The 20,730-nt window shown below is 38.2% G+C and overlaps 1 long non-coding RNA gene across 1 annotated transcript in view; it reads right to left on the minus strand.

Annotated features, from left to right (window-relative positions):
- LOC311595803 overlaps positions 1-19,593 on the minus strand; it is a 56,736-nt gene extending 37,143 nt beyond the window's left edge. Inside the window, exons 1-2 of the long non-coding RNA XR_014778574.1 lie at positions 19,483-19,593; positions 3,492-3,569 (exon numbers count right to left, since the gene is read on the minus strand). This is a non-coding gene — a long non-coding RNA (uncharacterized lncRNA). The remainder of the gene's footprint in view (positions 1-3,491; positions 3,570-19,482) is intronic.
- Positions 19,594-20,730: the final 1,137 nt, after the last annotated feature.

The raw sequence follows: 20,730 nt of genomic DNA on the forward strand, positions 1-20,730 counted from the left end.
AGGCAACAAAGTATATATCATCCAAGAAACAGTCCTGGTACTTACAAGATCTCATTTTAAACTGAATAATCTTTCAGTCTCAAAAAGATGTCAAAGCAAATTGGGGGAAGGGCTGAGCAAAGGCATTTGAGCCTTCAAAGGCAAATGGAACCCTTTATAAATGCTACCTTTCATCTCTGGAGCTATGAGGTGGGGGGCACTGTGGAGTGCTTAGTCTGAAAATGAATCCGCAACCCTCTAAGTAATTGCTGCAGAGTTAACTAAAAGCCTTGGATGCCGAGCTTTCCAAAGCAAGTTTACCATACTGAATCTGTTGATCACAACCCGAACAGTGTCCCATGCCAGGAGAAGGGTACCTGCCTCTCTACTGCCTGTTGACATAGAGAGAAAACCTGGCTGATTTTACAATTCGTGAATTGCATGTCTAATTGTTTCCTAGTTGCAATTTCTCACTGAGAGCATTTCTGTGAGGGCACTGCAGTTCCCTGTAGAGACGGTGGCATTTCTAATCCTTTCAGCTTTGATGTGTTTTTCTCTGCCTTCCCTGAGAACATGAAGACAATTTGGACTGAATTAATAAAGCCTAGACGCATTTCCTTTTCGCTTACCTGCCTGTATTCACAAGCAATATAAAGTCGGAAGAGCGTGATGATGGTCCAGAGATGTGAATGTGTACCCCAATGCTTGTGGGCTTCCACAAAGAGAAGAAAAAGTGGCCGCAAAAGTGAGCCTAGCTCCACCCAAAGTCTCCATCTCATCAGTCACTTTTGCCCAGGGAAAGGTCAGTGACTTAAAATACTGCATATTTGCCCCCTGAGTCAATTTCAGAGTGAAGCCTGTGGCCCAAAGAAAAGGAACCCTAGATACTCCAATACAGCTAGCTCCTCCCCCACGTAATATACCACTGACCAAAGCAAAGTGAAATCCCTAAGGTCTAAAATAACTAATTTGCCATGGTAACTTTTTAACTTAATACCAAGAACTGATTTAAATATTGAAAAAAAACTTATCTCATTAATTTCTAACATTAAGCCATATCTCTGATAGCATAGATCCTTTGAAATTAGTCTTATCTACATAGTAATGAGAAAACTGGAGAAAAAATTTGAAACTCACATCTTTCTTGTTATTTTTTTTTTTTTTTTTTTACTCTCAGCCAGAAGGTGACTTATGCAGTCTTAGGTTTTTAAAAATAATGAATTTTCCACCCAAATTGAAAAACTTGCTTTGAAGACACAGTTTATTCTGTCAGGAGCGTGTTGTCCCCTGATGTGCAAAACCATGGGGGGTATTTTGGGCTCAGCCAGTGTGCTTGTGCTTATGGCTTAACGTACAATCTGGAATAAAATGCTTAGAATCTCTATTTTCTTTGCTTTTGATCTGTAAACGCTTTGGTCCATACGAATAAAGATAACAGCGCATCCTGCAGGATGAAGTTTGTGAATCCCTACCATCATCCACCAACACAAGTGATGCAGCTACTGAAGACCTGAATCACCAAGTTCCTTAACATGTGTCACATCTAAAGCTACAGTAACTACATGGCGACTAATGTGTTTAGAAAGACCAGCCATCTTTCCCTTATATTATTAACTCTTGGGAAATTACTACTGTGCGTTTATAGTAATAAGGAGATAGAAAATAGACAGGAGGTTCAGGTCAGGGACCAAAGCAGCATCTCCAGGAATGCCCTGGTCCTCAGACCAACAAGGCTAGGAAGGAACCTCCTGACTGCCACTAGCACCTTTGCCTGAAGCCTGGATGTGAGGGTGCAACAGAAATGCCAGACCAGACACTAATCACTTCTGGTGGGAGTGTGGACCTGGATCCTTGGATTATCATGATGAAATGGACTACATATACCTCCTAACTCAGGCATCTCCTAAATGATGTTAGGGACCAAAGGAAGGAGGTTACATTGAGCCCCATAAAGGGAAAGCGATTTGGTTCTCCTCAAAAGAATGAAATGTGTCTGTGGCCTTGGGGAGAAACTAACAAATCAAGCTATCCAATACATAAGAGTTAGTCTAGTTAAGGCTGCCAATGATCCTGCCAAAAGACTGCATCTTTGGGAGGGCTGATTCACCTTAAGCTATGCTAAAGGGGTGGAAAGAATAATTGTCTTTTAAGTGAGATAATATATTTTTCCTTCGATGAACCATGCCCTCACTGTAATAGCAGGGAGGCAGCCATCTTGAGGCCCTGTGCTCTCTGATCTTCCTTCTGAGTTCTGACTCAGAAAGACATAACTTTTCCCTTTGGTTTTTTTGTTTTGTTTTGTTTTGTTTGTTTTGGGTTTTTCCCCCCTCTTTCCTTCAGATATTAATCAAAGTATGGTCCTGCCAGTACTTTGGGTTGCTTGTTTGTTTGTGTTTGGTTTGGTTTTACTTTTTAAAGCTATCTCTCATTTCCATATGCCTACTTGCCAAATCTCTATGCCTACCTCAATCTTCCTCTTCTCCATCTCTCTCCTAGGTGCAGCTGCTCAAATTTACAGCTCACCTGCTCTGTAGTTTCTCTCTTAAACTCTAAGAAAACTGTCCTTTTGTTTTCTCCTGGATCCTTTTCTTAACTTACTTTATTAACTGGACTAGGAACTGAAAAAGGGGACCCTAATTTCCCTGTTAACAGTAGATACAAGAGATAAATAGCTCAAGGTCTAAAATCTGCTTTTGTTTTTTGTTTGTTTGGTTTGTTGGTTGGTTTTTTTTGTTTTTATTATTTTATTAATTTGTTCTTGTTACATCTCAATGGGTATCCCATCCCTTGTCTCCTCCCATTCTTCCCTCCCTCTCATTTTCCCCTTATTCCCCTCTCCTATGACTGTTCCTGAGGGGGATTTCCTCCCTCTGTATATGCTCATAGGGTATCAAGTCTCTTCTTGGTAACCTGCTGTCCTTCCTCTGAGTGCCACCAGGTCTCCCCCTCCAGGGAAAAGCTATTCCACTCCTTGGAATATACCCAGAAGATGCTCCAGCACACAACAAGAAAATTTGCTCAACCATGTTCATAGCAGCCTTATTCATAATAGCCAGAACATGGAAACAGCCTAAGTGTCCATCAATAGAAGAATGGATAAAGAAACTGTGGTACATATACACTATAGAATACTATTCAGCTATTAAAAACAAGGAATTCCTGAAATTTGTGGATAAATGGATTGAGCTAGAAATTATCATAATGAGTGAGTTAAAATCTGCTTTTGAATTTGCAAAGACAGCCAGTTTTTATAAATATTCTTTCTGAATATACAAATGAGCTATACAGCATTTGGTTTCCTTTGCTGGTATAAAGACAAGATTCTAAGAGAAATAAACAAAACACAAAACAAGGCCAAAAAACATATTGACCCAAGGACAATGGGTGTCAAACAATTATAGAACAAGTGGGAGGTTTACATGAACTTGGAAATGTAGTAAAATCTGGACTACTAAGGGAGAAGCAACAGGGTTCAGCCAACACTTCCAACAGTAGTATTTGTTGAAACTGACCTGTTAGGTGAGTCTTTCCTGCTTGTGATTCCGATGGTTTTTGTTCTTGTTTGGGGTCTTCCACTGGCAGTTTGCTGCCTAGGAGAAGGAACATAACATGTGTGAGGCCCTGTTTAGACAACTGTTTATAAACAGATTAGATAGACTGGGTGCCTAGCTCTGACATTTAGTGTTGATATAACAGGAATATCAAGTCATTTACTTAGAATATGATTTATATTGATTAAGATTTTATTAGATAATTCTGATATCATCAAACATCATACAACCAGCAGCTACCCCATGTAGCCCCATCCTAATGGGAACCAAACTCCTGGAGTTGATTAATTCCTATCTGCCTGAATTTTAGAGTTTAATAGCAGGGACAAATTTCGTGATGTAAATAGGGAGCCAAAATCAACACAGGCGAAGGGGGAAAGTAGGTGTGTTGTCCTCACTGCTCCCCTTCAGTGTATTCTCTGCATGCATTTCCACTCACTGTAAATCTCCCATACCTTCTACTGATTAGCCAAGCCACCCAACTGAGTTTCTCAGTGGCTTGAACTCCATTTCATGTACTTAACAAAGTCTGGTCTTTCACCAGAGTTTTCTCATTTCTATTATTCATCATTTTCCCATTCCATCCCATTGTTATGTGCTACCTAGCTAACATTCTTCAAATTCTTTATTGTTAAAGATTGAAAGTTTTCAATGTAATATTTAATGGTTACTGCTTATCTTGAGAGAGAGAGAGAGAGAGAGAGAGAGAGAGAGAGAGAGAGAGAGAGTAAAACAAAAAACTACTACCTTATTCTGAAAATAAGTTAAGGCATTTTTATCTCATGAAGAAACAGAGAAGAAAAATAAAATATGTTTTTTAGTTGGGATGAAATTTAAAGCAATGAAATATTAAAGGTAATAAAACATGACGTGGAGCCAGAATGATGAATATAGGACATTTATGCAGTAAGATCCAAGGCACACAACAGAGAGCTGAAACCCGTCACCAGGTTGCAATCAGTCAGCAGGGGAAGAGCAGCGTGAGCAGTTATGTAATTTACTGTGTTTGCAAGATAAAGCTATAGCAATTGCTCCAGCAAAGCGCAAGGAGCATTTCTTCACCAGAGCCTTTGAGTTGGAGTCTCTGTTAAACTGTGAAGAAGTGACTGAGCTGGTCCAATAAACACACCATAGAGCCCCAGGGGTCTGTTTCCGATGATGTCCTGCTGGATAAACTGATAACATAATACAAAGGCAAGGAACTAAAAATAAACAGTTCAGGGAAGTTGATAAAATGTGGTGACCAAGTTCAGACTGATAAGTCTTTTACGTTATTGAGCATATGGTTAGCACATACACTTTGAAAGCTGCGTTGTGAATGAGCATCTTTTCTAAAGCACAGCGGGACCATTCAGTGATCAGCGATGTTTTGCCAAGCTTCTCACTAATGGAGAAAATTGGTAGTTTTAAATGAAAACTATATTAAAAGGACTGAATGCCAACTGCTGAGCCAGCGAATGCTCTGAAGAGCCTTGGGCGAGAAGTCATATCAAAGCAAAGGGCCTTCTTGGGGAGAGAGCTTACTGCATACAGCAGGACTAGACAGAAGCAACCTCTATGCTACAGACAGAATTACAATTCAAATATGTCACTCTAAAGCCACAGAAACCAAGAGGTCGGCCTCATTCCAGTAAATAATAAGTCAAATTTCTAGGAAAGCATCCCTTTTAAGTATAGTGCAAGCTAACTTACAGTTACGTCTTAGAAAAGATTTCTTTTTTAAATTACTGCATGCTGCATTCCTAGGCATCAACTGGATGAGACAGCCTGTAGTAAGCAGCATTATTATTTATAAAGCAATTTAAACGGAGGCTGAATTGAAAAAGCAAGCATAACATCTAAGTTTGGGAAGAGCTGATATGTTTTCTTCCTCAGTCTTTAATCTTGTAGTGTGATATTAACCACAGGCCACCTTTCCATCTGAGCCTAAGATATTCAGCCTTCAGTATAGGAACATGTTGTAGCTGGGGGAGGGCTTTGGTAATAGTTACTTGTTTCTCATGATACCAAGCAATCTCCCAAACATAGTTTTTAATTTTCCTTTTCGCCTTCATATCCCCTCACTACTGAGTGCTCTGCACATAGTCAATTTTGAACAAATGTTTACTGAGTGATAGTGTGAGTCAAGTATGATATTCTTAACTCATCACAAGAAAATATGATGGAATATGCCTTTCTAAAACATTGATGTAATTTTTAAAATCTCATATATATTAAGAAGAAAGCAAAAACAGAATCCTTAAATGTGAGGAGGACAGGGGAAAGTGAGGAGGGGAAAGGAAAAGAAGGGAGAGAACAAGAGTGGTACAGTTTTCTGTCAAAAGTGATGATTAACTCAGGGTCTACTACAAGCCCACTGTCTCCCTTTCAGCAGCCATTCCAGACTATTTGAGCTTAAGAAATCCGGACATTAAGTCTCAAAGATAGATGGGTGAGCCAAACATGGTTGACCAGAGTGGGCGACCCAGAGAGATCCTGTCTCAAACAAAACACAAATCTGCTATAATGGATATTAATGCAGATTCTGTACAAATATCACTAGCTCAAGGGCTCAGTCCATGCCCAGTTTCTGTCTGGTCCACGGACAATGACACATCAGTAAAAGCCATCGACAAGCAGGGCTATACCAACAGCTGTTCCTGCAATGTGGTCAACAGAAGATCTGCATGGGGAACCTATGCTGTTTGAAAAATGCTTGCCTGGAAAATTTGTAATTCAGCAAGCAATACATTGAAAAAAATAGTTGCTAATCTATGAAGCCTCTAATGTAGGCTGAAAGATAAAGCCACCTGGAAAGTAAGCTTGCCTACATTCTGGATCCATAAACAAGAATGGTGTTTAAAAAAAAAACAAAAAACACCCAAACCAAAAAAACCAACAACAACAAAAACTATGCAGCAATCATTAACAGACCTTTCTGTAAAATCAGAGCCTTGGGGTTGACATGGTAGACTTGCTTTCTGTTTGTTTTATTTCACTTGTTAAATTAGTTCTCAGATTGCCTGTGGGGTTGTCTAATGGCTCTACTGTAAATTCTGACAGGGCAGCTCTGAGATTCACTCAACTTGAGCTGACAGAGAGCAGGATCTTCTTATGTTAGCTACAGGTAAGGTTATCAGAGTCTTCCACGTGACACCCCCAACACTGTGGGTTTTCCTGTAGTAACTATGTAAGTTAAACTCTTTGCCTACTGGTATCATTTATTTATTAAGTACCTTTTGTGCTCCTACTAACCATCTCAAACTCTGACAGGTGCTTAGAATGCAAAAGTGAACTAACTGAATTCTCTGTTCACATTTGAGACTTGGCTGGTGATATGGACAGCAGAGAGGTAACAGGGACTAGGAACTGTGAGGGTACCTGAAGAGAGGGCAAAACTCGGGCTCAAAGACAGGAAGGACAGTGTAATTGTAACTCTAGGAAAGCTGGTGCCTCTCAGCCTTGAATATGGAGAAAAGAAATCTGGCATGAATGAATTGAGAAAAGCAACATAAGGCATTCCAGAGCATGATCTGTGAGTAACTGATGTGACAAGAAGTTGAAATGGCATAGAAATTAAGAGCTGGGGTACTGTACCGTGGAATATATGGAAGTTTGAGGAACAAGATTCATACAATTGAGCTGTCAATGGAAATAGAGCAAGAAAAACAAAACAACAAAACAGAACAAAACAAAACAAATAAACAAACAAACAAACAAAAATAGTGGAGAGCCAAATCATGGTTAAGTCAGAAAAGTAGGACTTGTATTAAAAAAAAAAAACACTTTGAAATTTTGCTAAGGGATGGAAGGAGGGAGGGAGGGAGGGAGGGAGGGAGAGAGAGAGAGAGAGAGAGAGAGAGAGAGAGAGAGAGAGAGAGATCATTAATTAAGCCAGTAGTTTTTATCGCTGCAATGTGCAATTATACCAGGAAAACACAATCCTCTATGTAATATGACAGAATCATAAAGTACACAAATAATTCTGAGTCCTTTTTCATTTGCGCTCCTTTCTTGTAAGATAAATGAGTGCGGTTAAAACAAATAGTGAACGGTCAGCTTTTTGCCCAGGCCTCTCAGACCCAGAAGCAGGCAGTGTCAATAGGCAGCAGGCTCTTACTAGAATGTTTTCCTGGAGTAATTGGGTCACACTTGAGAAAAATTCCATGCTTTCCTAGTCACTGAAGAACTGTGGCCAACTGAAATGTCCTAGCAACAGTGTTTTAAGGTTTTCTGGATTAGATGACCTTCTAAAACTTCTCTCCCTGCCTCTCTTGGTTATGTTACACTTCGACAGTGCCCTATACGATAATTTCACTCTTTATGTCTTCTCATCATTTCTATCCCAATTAGAACTGAAACTGTTTTCAAGTGAAGATACATTTCTGTACAACAATCATTTCTAAGAGAAATTAGGTGGAGCGACCTGTGGTCAGAGAAGTGGCAAGTTTGCAGGAAAGAGCATTTCCCCTCCAGAGACATCTTTCACTCCTGAATGACCTCATCACAGAAATAAATTAGCATAGCTTATGTCACTTCTTTGTGCCCACTAGGTGTAAAGAATAGTACCCCACAAGAAATTAAATGGTCTTCATGTTTGTATTTTACCAGTGTATTTAACCCTTGTTGTGTCTAGAAACTACAAAGACACTTGTAAAAGTTGGTCAAGAAGCTAAAGCTCTGAAAAGTTAAATAGTTATTAAATAGCTGTGACCTTGTGTTTTCTGAATGAAGGAAATGCCTGTGCCAAACTCAACTAGCTAATTAAAGCACTTGCCCATAGCTGAGAGGCTGCCTCCAGCCCTCCTGTTCCCTGTGCCAGATGTACTATCTTCTGTATGAACTGGCCAATCACTTTGCCATACACATTTCATTTAGTTTGTCTTTCAAAGTGACCTTTTGGCTTGCAGTCACTGGCATTCTTTTTCTGCTTTTCTTCAGTTTCTTTTTACCAGAGAGCATTTCAGAATGTTTGTCATGAAAAGAGCTACATAAATATTAATGTATTGATATATTATAGTTTCTCAAAACTATATTTCATTTCATGGATTTTAAGAGCTACAAAATTTACTGACTGTACAGAAAATACAGGTATAATGGACTTACTGAAATGCTCTAAATGCGATAAAATATATGAATTATTAATCCCAAGAAAGTAAGAACCTGTTTAAAGCCAAAGTTTTGGAACCAGTCTTGGGTGTTCTTTTTTTTTTAACCTAACAGAGATAAACTTTAGGGTGACAAATATGATGTACCCTTTATTCTTTGAAATTGGGGCAAATTCCAACAAGGCCCCTTGTTGAGTGAAAAACAAGCTGTATGCGTTAGTAAAATAAAGCATACCCAAGTTAAAAATCTGCTGTTAAAAAAAAAATGAAATCTCCCCTAATTTGTGAAACTTTCCTTACAGCCCAAAAGGGATGGAAACAACTGCTCAGCCTATGACAGACTTTGTCTGTGGAGCAAAGGGCGAACTTTGGTGAGGAAAAGTCTTTGCATTTTGTTTGCTCGGTTTCTTGTTTTTAGGGCAGAGATGCTTCAATTTATCTCCTTTAAGGAAGATTCTCTACTATACAAGTGTCAGATCTGAGCACAGGATTTTACCCACTTAACAACACTCAGGTGACAACTGGCTAAGTGCCTTACAGTTGTACAGCCAGTTAAGGCCCAAATCAAAGAGGATGAAGGGGGCTAAGCTGGCTTTTCCCTCAGCAGGTGTTTGACAGTTGTTTGAAAAAACCCTGACAATAGGAGCCCTACTGCACTAGGAAACATTAGGGACACGTGACTACTATTTTGGGCTTCTGGTCTTGGTGAAGTTAAAATACGATTCAGGAAAATGAAGCACGTGTCCGAATGGGCACCTAAAATGGAAAGCTATCTGAGTTGGAGACAGAGTCAGCAGTTGCTTAGTGGGGAAAGCTTGATGTTGCTTTGTCAAAATGATCACCATGTACAAACCCTGGACACTCACTACGCAGGACCAGACAGAAGGTGAGGAAACAGTGGGAGACTCAAACTTCCCCTGAGTTGCTTTGTTTGTCCCTCGCCTATCTTCTGGCCTCCAATGCTTCGAGAACTCCCGACCCCAAGGATCTATACCCGACTGAGATGGTCCGCGGCAGAGCTATAGCGTACCAATAGCCTAATAGGAGTTCTCACATCACTACATGTACATTGTAATAACTTTAACAGAACAGTAACTAAAGGCTATTATCTGTGCTGGCCAAACAGCGCATATTTTACCTTCCCATAAAGGATAGAATCAATGCTATTATTTGAGTAATTTTTTAAAAATTCTCCTTTAGCTGATGAATTAAAATGATTTCACAGATTCATAAATTTAGGTTATGCTGCAAATAGGATAGATTGTGAGTGAACACACTTTAATCTAAATTTTCCAAAACCTTTCACCGAAGTGTGTGCCTCTTTTATAGCAAAGAAATATGTTGACCTACTTTTCTGACTTTCCCTTAAAATAGTCTTTTCCCCCTCAATGTTAGTTGTAAAAAAATAAATAAATAAATAAACACACGACGAAGTAACTGCTTCGATTTCTTTCCTCGTACACTGTTTCTGAGCATCATGTTTTAAAAAAGCATCTAAATAAAATGTCCTCTAAATAAAGTCTATGCCTTTGGCTTACTCAGGCAAATTCTTCAGAATTCCACTTTGCAAAGTAAAAGCTTTAGGCCCAGACACCAAGGCACTGTAGCACTGATGTTTAGAAACTGGCACTAGTTAATATCTACTTTTCCCTGGCTTATTTCAAATCAGCCTCTCCCCACCCAAACAAATAAAAATGCAGTGGAAATGGACCAAGTGGAGGATATCAATAAAACAGCAATGTCCTTAGTGTTTGTGAAAAAGAACATAAATTAAGATGGAAAAAAATAGATGTATAAAGGCAAAGTAGAAGACAAAAATTACTAAAACCACTGAAAATAATAGAAGAAATAATTCTCACACAATTTACAAAACATATCTTTGTTTGAATTTCAAATATTTGAGTTCTGGATTTTTTTTTCAGAGAGAATGAGACATTGTGGAAAGGAGGACAGTTCGAGGTCTTTGAGAATTACCACAGCCAGCAGCGTGTTGAGCTGCGGGAGACAAGAAGGTAGTTAGATTCAACACGATTCGGTGGCTGGTATTGGTTCAAACTTTGAGAGTCTGATGTTGGGTAGCTTGTTTTAGGCAATTTTAAGGCACATCAAAAAAAATTTTTTTGAGGGGGAGAGGTTCCTAGTAATAATTAACTCAGTTCCACACGCACAACAAAGCTTGGCATGATTATATAAAGCACAAGTAAAGTACAAGCAGCACTTTGATAAAGATAGATCCTGTAGGTTAACTGAGAATATGGGCTCAAGACAAGAGTCTGGGCACAAACTCACCCAGAGCACAAAGGTCACCAGGAGATTAACCATGTCTGCTCCCAGTGTTCTGGACAGAAAACACATTATACATCTCTCCCTTTGAGGAGACGTCCCTGTGCGTTTAACATTCCTGGTTCCCCTAGTGCTTACCTTTGAGCACAAGGACCTGCATGTTTCCTATAGGGCAGAAAGATTGTAAGAACCAGAGGGTCGGGGAGCTTGCTGTGAGACCGTGTCTCCTAGTGACATCAGCAGCTACAGCCAGACAGCCTCACCAACGTGGCTGAGCAGTCCAAACTGTAGGGAGACAAGCCCATGAGGCTACACCTCCACACAAAAAACTACAGGCGACTTAGCAAATGTGGGAACAGCAGAGGCCAGGGAAGAGCACAATTAGTTATCCAGGGCCAAATGGTTAGTCCTGAAAATATGCGTACAGGTAGCGTGATACCTGACTGAACACATTGTATGCGGGAAACTATATGTACACACATAGCTTTATATGCATGTAATAAACATTAATTAATAAAAAGAGTCCAAGAACCTGAAGAAGAGTGGGGAGGCCTATATGGGAGGATTTGAGAGAGAAACGAGAGGAGAAAAATGCTGTAACCAAGTTATAATATTTTTAAAAATAAAAATAATTAAAAATTTAAAAAATATTTCAACTTTTATTCCATTGGTGGCGGGGCATAGATTGGGATAAGCAAAGGGAAGTTAATCTAGTACAATAGATGCTCAAACATCTATGTGGTAACGATTTCAACACCACCACGAAGATAAAAATTGCTGATCCCATACAGTTTGATATTCAAATATAATGGTTCAATAATCAGTTTATACAAACATAGAAAATATGTTCCCTAAATAAAACACACTAAGTTAGTTAAGACAGGTGGTGTGAGAGTTACTATTGTCAACTTGCCTAGGTTCAAAATCACCTGGGCACCTGGGCACCAGGCACTTCTGGGAATGACAGCGATAGCATGTCAGAGATGACAAAGGAGGAAAAGCGGGAGGCACTGCACTAGGAAAAGGACAACGTGATTTGACTACAAACACTTGTTTATCATTTTTCCCTGTTTCTTGTCTGTTAGGTTGTGAACAAGCAGCCCCTTCCTCCCACTGCCGTGCTTTTCCCACCATGACTAACTGTTCTCCTCCAATCCTGAGGCAAAACAAATCCTTCCTTTCACCTTTCTTCTCCTCACACACTGCATCACAGTGACCAGGGAAAAAAACTAACACAGGGAGAAGAACAATAGATGAAAGAAAAAGAAGAGAAAGAGGCAAAGAAGAAGATTTGGTGGATAACAAGAAATTAAGGGATATATCTGAGGACTAATCTACATGGAAATAAAATTCTCATTAATAAGTTTTTGTAAATGTTCATATGCACCAACCTTAACATGCTTAAAAGCAGTCACATAAAAGTGAAGACAAGGAAATATAAAATATTCTAATGATATGAAGTATTGAAATTTCATTTAGAATCTATATTTTGCTCTATATAAAATATATTTAATGAAACAGAATGATAAAAATGATTTGAAATAAAGAAATGAACCAATATGAACCAAGACATAGGAATAAAAGTATGGTGAAATTATTAATTTCAAAGCAATTAGTAATAATAATAACAATAATAATAAATATTACCAAAGGTATAAACAAATCAAGAAGAGTATGAAGGTTGGTTATATCTTTACTCATTATACGGCAAGCAATAAAGCAATCACTTAAAAAATTAAATGTAAGGAAAACAGAAAAATTATTAAGAGACAATATTAATTTATTTCAGTGAGCAATGAAAAATCTAATGAACAAACCAATGAAAGTTTAACATTTATAAGCATACTTACTAAACATACACATGTATATTATATTAATATGCATAGTATATATTAATGTGTACATTATGCATATAATATATGCAGTATATGCTTATATTTACAGTATACATATTAAATTTATGTTTTATTAATAGGAACATATTGATATTCCAGTAAAACATTATGCCTCCTAAAGAGAAGTTATATTTTCATTCTAATTCTAATATTCATAAAATATTTCATTTATTTTACTTGATGATGATTCTGAATATATGTGTTTCATATATCTTAAAAGTAGGCAATAGAGACATTGTATTTGTACTGCAATATAAAAAAATTATAGACAGAAGCAAAGTAATACACTTTATCAAAATATATTTAAAATAATTTCAAAGAATTTAAAGCGAACTGCAGGATTTCTAGAAATTAATAAGACTTAGAATCGTGGCGTTGCTGCAGCTAAGTCCCAGAAGGAAATGTGTAACTGAACCACACAAGTTATAATTAATTGAGTCACAATCTAAATCAAGAGGATAACCTTCAAAATTACCTATGGAAAATCACCTAATCCTGTAAAAATGGAGAAAGTCAGAAGTTCACCCACTAATCAACCCAGCATTAATAAACTAGTTCTGTGATGTAAGAAATTCCATGGAAATGACTCAGGGTAAAAGAATCATGATGAAGCTGTTAAAAAAAAAAAGTTTGGTAAAAATGTCCTGAAGTTTAAATTACTTTCCCTAACAGTAAGTCATAACTAACCAGTAAAGGGTACAATCACAACTTCCAATTAAGTGGTATAGCAGCAAAATTTCTTCATTATACTATAAAAAATATAGTTCTGACTCGATCACAGCACAGGGAGACAGAAAAAAGAAAAAAACCTGTAGAGAGCAGATACGCCCTGAATACATGCTCGCCAGTCTTACCAGTGAATAGTAATGTGAAATGCACATTGTCAAGTGGGAATAAGGAAGGATCATGCAAAGAACTGAAAAGAATCGTAAGTTTATTACAGAAACATGCTTTCCTCAATAATAGGAAGTCTGTTAATATAATATAAACTAGTAATAAGTCAAATAAAAACAGACATTCCAAGTAAATGTCAATTGTCAAAATTTTTAAAGTATCTCGGATTTAAAGAAATGCTACAAAAAATTCACAGGTGTCCCATTATAAAAAGATGCATTTTAATTGAATGGAACATTAATTTTCATGATAAGAACCCAAAGTTAATGCACTGAAATGAATAATGGAAACTTTAACAAAGGCAATAAAAATATACATTGGAAAAAAGAAAGCCTTTCAACACATGTCGCATAGAAAACTGGATATCCACTTTTGCAGACTAAACCTACATCCCTCTCTGTCACTCTGTTCAAAAGTCAGTCCACTATGGATTGAGCATCTTAATGCAAGACAGGAAGCCTTGAAACCATTGGATAAAATGTGGGCAAAGATCAAGGGGTAAGGCACTTCTGATAAGACTCCAACCACCCAGGATATAGCAAGAACTGACAGTGGAACTATACCTCAAGAAACAACTTCTCACAGAAACGATTAACTGAGTGACTAGACTGCCTATGTTGTGCAAGAAAATCTTTGACACTTATTTATCCAACAGAGGAATGATATCCAGGAATACAAAAAGGAAATTTCAAAAAAGTTAACAGCAAAAGAACAAATAATTAAATAACTACATGGATAAATGAATTGAGCAGACAGTTCTCAAAAGAAGTACACGTGGCCCATAACAATGAGGAAGAAATATTTAGCACATCTTCAGCCACTAGAGAAATACAAATTAAAACCATAATGAGATTCTATCTTGCCTCAGTCACTGTAGCTGTCATCCAGGGAAAAAAAGAAAGAAAGAAAGAAAGAAAGAAAGAAAGAAAGAAAGAAAGAGAAAAAGAAAGAAAAAGAAAAAAATAAGAAAGAGAAAGAAAAAAACAACAAAAATTCTGAATAGAAGACAGTGTACAGCAGAACAAGGAAGCACTGTTGATGAAAATATAAGTTTGTAGAATCTATGGAGACTTGTCAGGAAAAGGAGAAATTAGACTATATAATATGATCCAGCTATAACTCCTAGGGATGTGCTCAGAAGAATCAAAGTCAGTATACAATAATGATAGTTGTCTACTCATTTTTATTGCAGCACGAGTCCAATAACAGTTATGAAATCAGCCAAGATGCCTGTCAATAGGTGGATGAATAAAACATGTAATATAAAAACACAATGGTGTATTAGCCATAAAAAAGAACTAGATTATGGTATCTTGGGGAAAATAGATGGGACTAGAGATCATAATGTTAAGAAAACTAGGTCAAACATCAAAAGATAAGTATGACATATTTTTCTCTCATATGTAGCATTTTAGGATAAAAATATGCAAGGAAGGATATTAGAAATAGAAAGAGGACTTCGGTATTAAGAGGGGGAATAGAATGAATATGATCAAAGAATGTTATGTGCATATGTTTAAATGTTACAATGAATCTGTTATTTTGTTCAATTAATATTGTTAACAAAATAAGAACCAGAAAAAAACAAGAATTAAAAAGATGAAAGTGTAGGGAAAATGAAGGTAGTTCATGACAACTTCTACCCCCCCACACACACACACTTTTTAAAATATATTAGTCCCCATCTGAAAGTACTACTATGATAGGCTATGGCCATTTTTTTTAAAATCAGGGACCAGATGATGATATAGATCCCACACCCCCATGAGTATCAGTTTCTAACTATCCTTAAGGCCTATAGAAAAGGGGCACAGAACCTTGGCTGGACCATGCAGCACAAACAAACAAAAGACAGAACACTCAACCTGAATGGTGTGCAGACAAGGGCAGCAAGCTAGCCTCCCCAGATAAGGAAGTGCTGGGTTAAGGCCTAATACTGGTGGTGCAAGCTATTGGGGTCCATGCAAGAGGAACAACAAAACAGCTCTAGAACTCATGGAATGCAGCCCACCAGTTAGCAAACCTGGGATGGGTGTCTCAGCGAGGCATAACCCCGAGAACTACGTGTCTTGAGGACTTCATGCTGTTATGGAGCAGAGATCTGCTTGTTACCTTTGTGGTCCCTTACTATATGGATTGTGTGAGTACTATAAAGGGGGCTCCCAGCCCCTCACTGCGCAGTATCATTGACATACTCAATAACAATGCTTGATCTCTTTCAGGCATTGCTGCTGGAGCAGGTTAATGATTCAACCACCATCTCTGAAAACAACCTACAGATGTAGATTGCTAACAATGATTATTATCCTTAGAAAGAATTTGGAAAGATAGATTGTTCAACAAGGTTAGGTAAAGATGTTTTTGCTAGTGGTTCTGACGTAGAAAGTCTTAGGGAAGGACAGATTGTTTAGAAAAGTAAGGTAAAGATGTTTTTGCTGTTGCCTCTGATGCAGGAAATCTTAGGGGATAAGTGAAGTTAAGAGAAAGTGCACTCTTATTAGTAAAGCTAGGGACCATCTGAGGTTGGCAAAGCAAGAACAATGACCCATAGCACCATTGGCTGACTTAAATCTTTCAAGCTGGGCTGGTGACTGAGATGACGATTGATTTCCTTACTCTATTTTTCTGCTCTCAGCTTCCTGATATGATTTAATAAAAGATATTAATGAGCATATGAGCACCTTTAGGACTTAAAATAGACACAGCTGATTATTTTTATAGATGAGTTTAGATTTGTGATTTCTTTAAGAACTTCATAAGATTACTTTTTAAGATAATAGATTCCTTCTTTGTAACCACAAATTGCAGCCTGCCAGTAAAGAAAAGCTGGCTTCAAAATTCCGTTGCTGGCTTATACTCTGTTAATACATGACAAGTTGCTTATGTATAAATGCATGTGGGTTCTCAGAAATAACTTGTTATTCATGTTTGTTTCTTACCAGTAATATGTAAAACACTTGATCATGTGAAGGTATTATGTAACATGATTTTTCATGTATATCCATTATAATAATTTATTTAGAGAAATAGAATGTAAACACATTGTGATTTTTGTACTGCTTGAAAGACTTTGTTGGGGTATATAAACTGTGAAAGGAAAAAGATAAAAAAGAAACAAGAAGAAGAAGAAGGAAGAAGAAGAAGAAGAAGAAGAAGAAGAAGAAGAAGAAGAAGAAGAAGAAGAAGAACAACAACAACAACAACAACAACAACAACAACAACAAGAAAGAAGAAGAAGGAGGAGGAGAAGGAGAAGGAGAAGAAGGAGAAGAAAACAGATAAGAATAGGCATAAGGATGAAAATAAGAAGATAATAATAAAAGAAATAAGAAACAGCTTGTTGAAACCTACCAGCTGGAGTCTGTTTTACTTCATCATCTAGAGTAAGTGTGTGTGTGTGTGTGTGTGTGTGTGTGTGTGTGTGTGTGTGTGTGTGTGTGTGTGTGTGTTTCTTTTCTCTCCTTTTACTTTCTCTTTAAGATGCTTGCCATCATCAGTGGAATCTCCCACTTGCCACCATCAGCTGTAGCCCCTGGTAGGAGCCATCAGCCCTAGCCCCAGCTTGCCACCATCAGGGGAATCTGTTGCCGGTAACTATCAGTTCCAGCTTGGAAGGTTGACCTCAGAGAAAGTCTACAGGGTCACCAGCCAGCCAGGCACAGAATTCATGCCCCACCTCAGTTTTCCCCAGTTGGTGTCGAAGCTGGATTTCGATAGCAAGCAATATGGTTTATGTACAGTGGCAGCAGCAGGCCTGTTCCCAAAAGGGATGCTGGGATGCTTTTGATTGGTTTGCTAACACTCTGCAGTCTTCCAAGTAACCGACTGTTGGCATTTCTCTTGTGTTTAAAAAACAGGACCAAATGCTGTTACTTCCATTAAGAACTCTGTTGCCACTCACCAGTATAAGTTAACAATAGAAAATTCTGAAATGATAGACACTCAATTGGAGGACAAGAAACATAAAATGATGAGATTTTTCTATCCATCTTTAGAAACACATAAGACTATAGAGATAATAGGTATCATTAAATATATTTAGATCATTGGTAAAAATGATCTGCATACTGGCTAGAAGCAGAAGGGAATGCCATGTTTCTGGAAGTGTTAAGAAAGCAATTCATGAAATAAAAAGAAGAATGAGTAAGTCACAGATAATAATATCCAGAAAATATCCCAAATGATATAGATGACAGTTAAACAAATGCAAAGACATGTTTTCTTGGATTAGAAGACTATAAAGTTACTAATTCATTCAAGAATGATGTGTGTCTAAAATGTGATTATAATTAAATAACATTGAATAAATATTATCAGGTTCACCCCTGAACAAATGAAAAAATTTTAAATAAATTCTAAGAAAAGACCCTGTAAGGGAAGCAATCCTAATAAAATTTAAAACATATTAAACCCTCTGACAAATTAAGATATCAAATCGATATTGCATCAGCATACTAAAAAATTTTGGAGCTGTGGGAACTAAAAAATGGCTAAATGGAACTGAGAAAATCCAATATGAACCTATTAATGGTGGGAAAATCATCGACTGTAAGAACAAAAACCAGTGCAGAAAAAGAAGACAGAAACTGGGGGTGTAGGTCACTGAATAATGTTGGTTTAACAAGAGTTGCCTAGAGACCTTTAAAAAGTCTTTTCAAAATAGTGTTGCTAGGTAGCCCAGGCTAGCCCCAAGTTCATGACCTTGCTCCTCAGGCTCTGAGAGGCTAAGATGATGAAGTAGTTGTATCACCATGGTTGGCTTCTGCTCCTTCTTTCATAAGCAGTTTCATCTTATAACAGCTATAACATGCTCCCCACACCAGATGGCTACACAACTGCAGTTTATTCCCCAGACTTCTAGACACTGGACGTCAACATTTGAGGTCTTGCCAAGTTGTCTCTCCATCATACAGGTGGCCCTCTTCTTGATTTTGTCTCCAACCCATTTATCCTATTCTTGTTCGGGCACGTTACCTTGTACCGAAGCCCACTCCAATAACTTCATCTTATCTTAATTGTTTACCTCCCATTCTCACTGCTCTACTTTCCTTTTTGTTGCTGTGCTGAACGCCATGACCAAAACTAACCAGAGAGAACAAAGAGTATATTTAGAGGTTATAGCCTAATATTGTTGGACGCCAGGGTGGAGGCACAAGACAAGAATCGGAGCAGATGTCCTCCAGGGACCCTGCTTACTTGCTTACTCCCCAGATCAGGGTTAAGCTATTTTTCTTATGCAGCCCAGGCCCACCAACCCAGAGAAGGTACCGCCACAGTGGGCTGGGGTCTACTACAGCAAGTAACAATTAAGAGAATGGCTTACAGATACAGCCACAAGGCAAGCTGATCTCGGAAACACATCAGAAGGAGGTTTCCTCTTCCCAGATCCTCTAGGTTCTTTCAAGTTGACAGCTGATGCTAACTATGATACTTGACTACTGGTAATTAGGGCTGTACTGTACTTTGGAAGCTGTCAAGTCAGTCATTTACAGGCTCCCCAAACAGGACAGCAGGGTCAGTAGCAATCTGTAAGTTCAGAACAAGTTTCTGAGATGGGGAGCCGTGCTCAGCTTAGCAAGCCCTCGAGTGACCTTTGATGCATGGAGAAGTTTGAAAAATGTTCCTTACACACAAAATATGAAAGCCAAGCTATTCAAAGATGACATCAAGATAAACGAACATGAAAGAGTGCATTGGATTATAGTCATGCCACACCCGGACCTCTATCTTAGTTAGAGTTTATATTGTTGCTCGAAATACCAAGTAGGAGAGGAAAAGGTTTATTTGGCTTACAATTCCACATCTCTGCTCATCACCAAAGGTAGTCAGAGCAGGAATTCAAGCAGGGCAGGATCCTGGAGGCAGGAGCCATGGAGAGGTGCTGCTTACTGGCTTACTTCACAGGGCTTATAGAAACCAGGACCAGCAGCCCAATAAGGGCACCACCCACAATGGGCTGGGCCATTCCCCACTGATCACTAATTGAGAAAATGTCTTACAGCTGTTTCTCAAGGAGGCATTCCCCAGCTGAGGCTCCTTTGTCTCTGATGACTTGACTTGTGTCAAGTTGACATACAAAATTAGCCAGTACAATCTCAGCAAATAATCTTATGGGGGAAGTAGAGCCTTTCAGACAATTGTCAAAAATCAAAGGAAGGTATTCCAGAACAGGGTCTCAATCAGAGGAGGTAAAAGAGACTTGGGTGGACACAGGAAGAGAACACTCTGTAATTGAAGAGGCAGGCACTGCTGCTATGCCTGTCTGCCAGCAAGCAGCACCCAGGGAACTGTTGGCAACCATCAAAAGCAAGGGGGAAGCAAGGGCAGAGCCTTCTAGAGAGCCTTCCTGTGGGGACTCCAAAATTCAAATGTCTACATTTCTGCAGTTTCTGCAATCAAGTATATGGTATTTGTGGCAGATGGCCTGGGGAATTCTCCTAGGTCTATTAAAAATGGACTTCCAAATATGTTTTTGTTTTTCCTAAATGGAATATAAAACATAGGAAATTAGAATTGTTCTAGTGGTAAGAAAAATGCAATGTCATCAGCTGGAAAAAAAAAAAAGAAAGAAAAGGATAAAAGTGAAAACTTTTTCTTTTAACTGGGAATGGTCTTGGAAAGTATATGGTTGGTATAGGTATAAGTTGTTTTCATATTTTGTAATTTTGCATTCTACAATACTCATATAGTCCTGGAAAGGCATGACTAAATCAATTTTCTGTTGTTTTACAAACAATCTTTATAATCACCAATAAAAGCAAGTATTTTAACTGAGGAACTGTTGAGTTGAATTCATTCCTTAACTAACTTCCCTTCTGAAAAGTTCTCATCACCAACAAATATTCAGTTAGATGTCTGGTAAACCCTATTTCATCTCTAGGCATTGAGATGAAAGCAACTAAGTTGAAGAAGTAGGAACTCCCCATAAAACTGGCTGAATAATGCACTTTGTACATGGGGAGATGGGAATTCTGCATGACATAAAGAACACAATTACCACCAGACAGACCCTAATGGAGCTGAAGGAACACCTTTCAGATC

This window comes from Acomys minous (genome assembly GCF_964271855.1).
Source record: "Acomys minous genome assembly, chromosome: 4".
Classification (NCBI taxonomy): Eukaryota; Metazoa; Chordata; class Mammalia; order Rodentia; family Muridae; genus Acomys; species Acomys minous.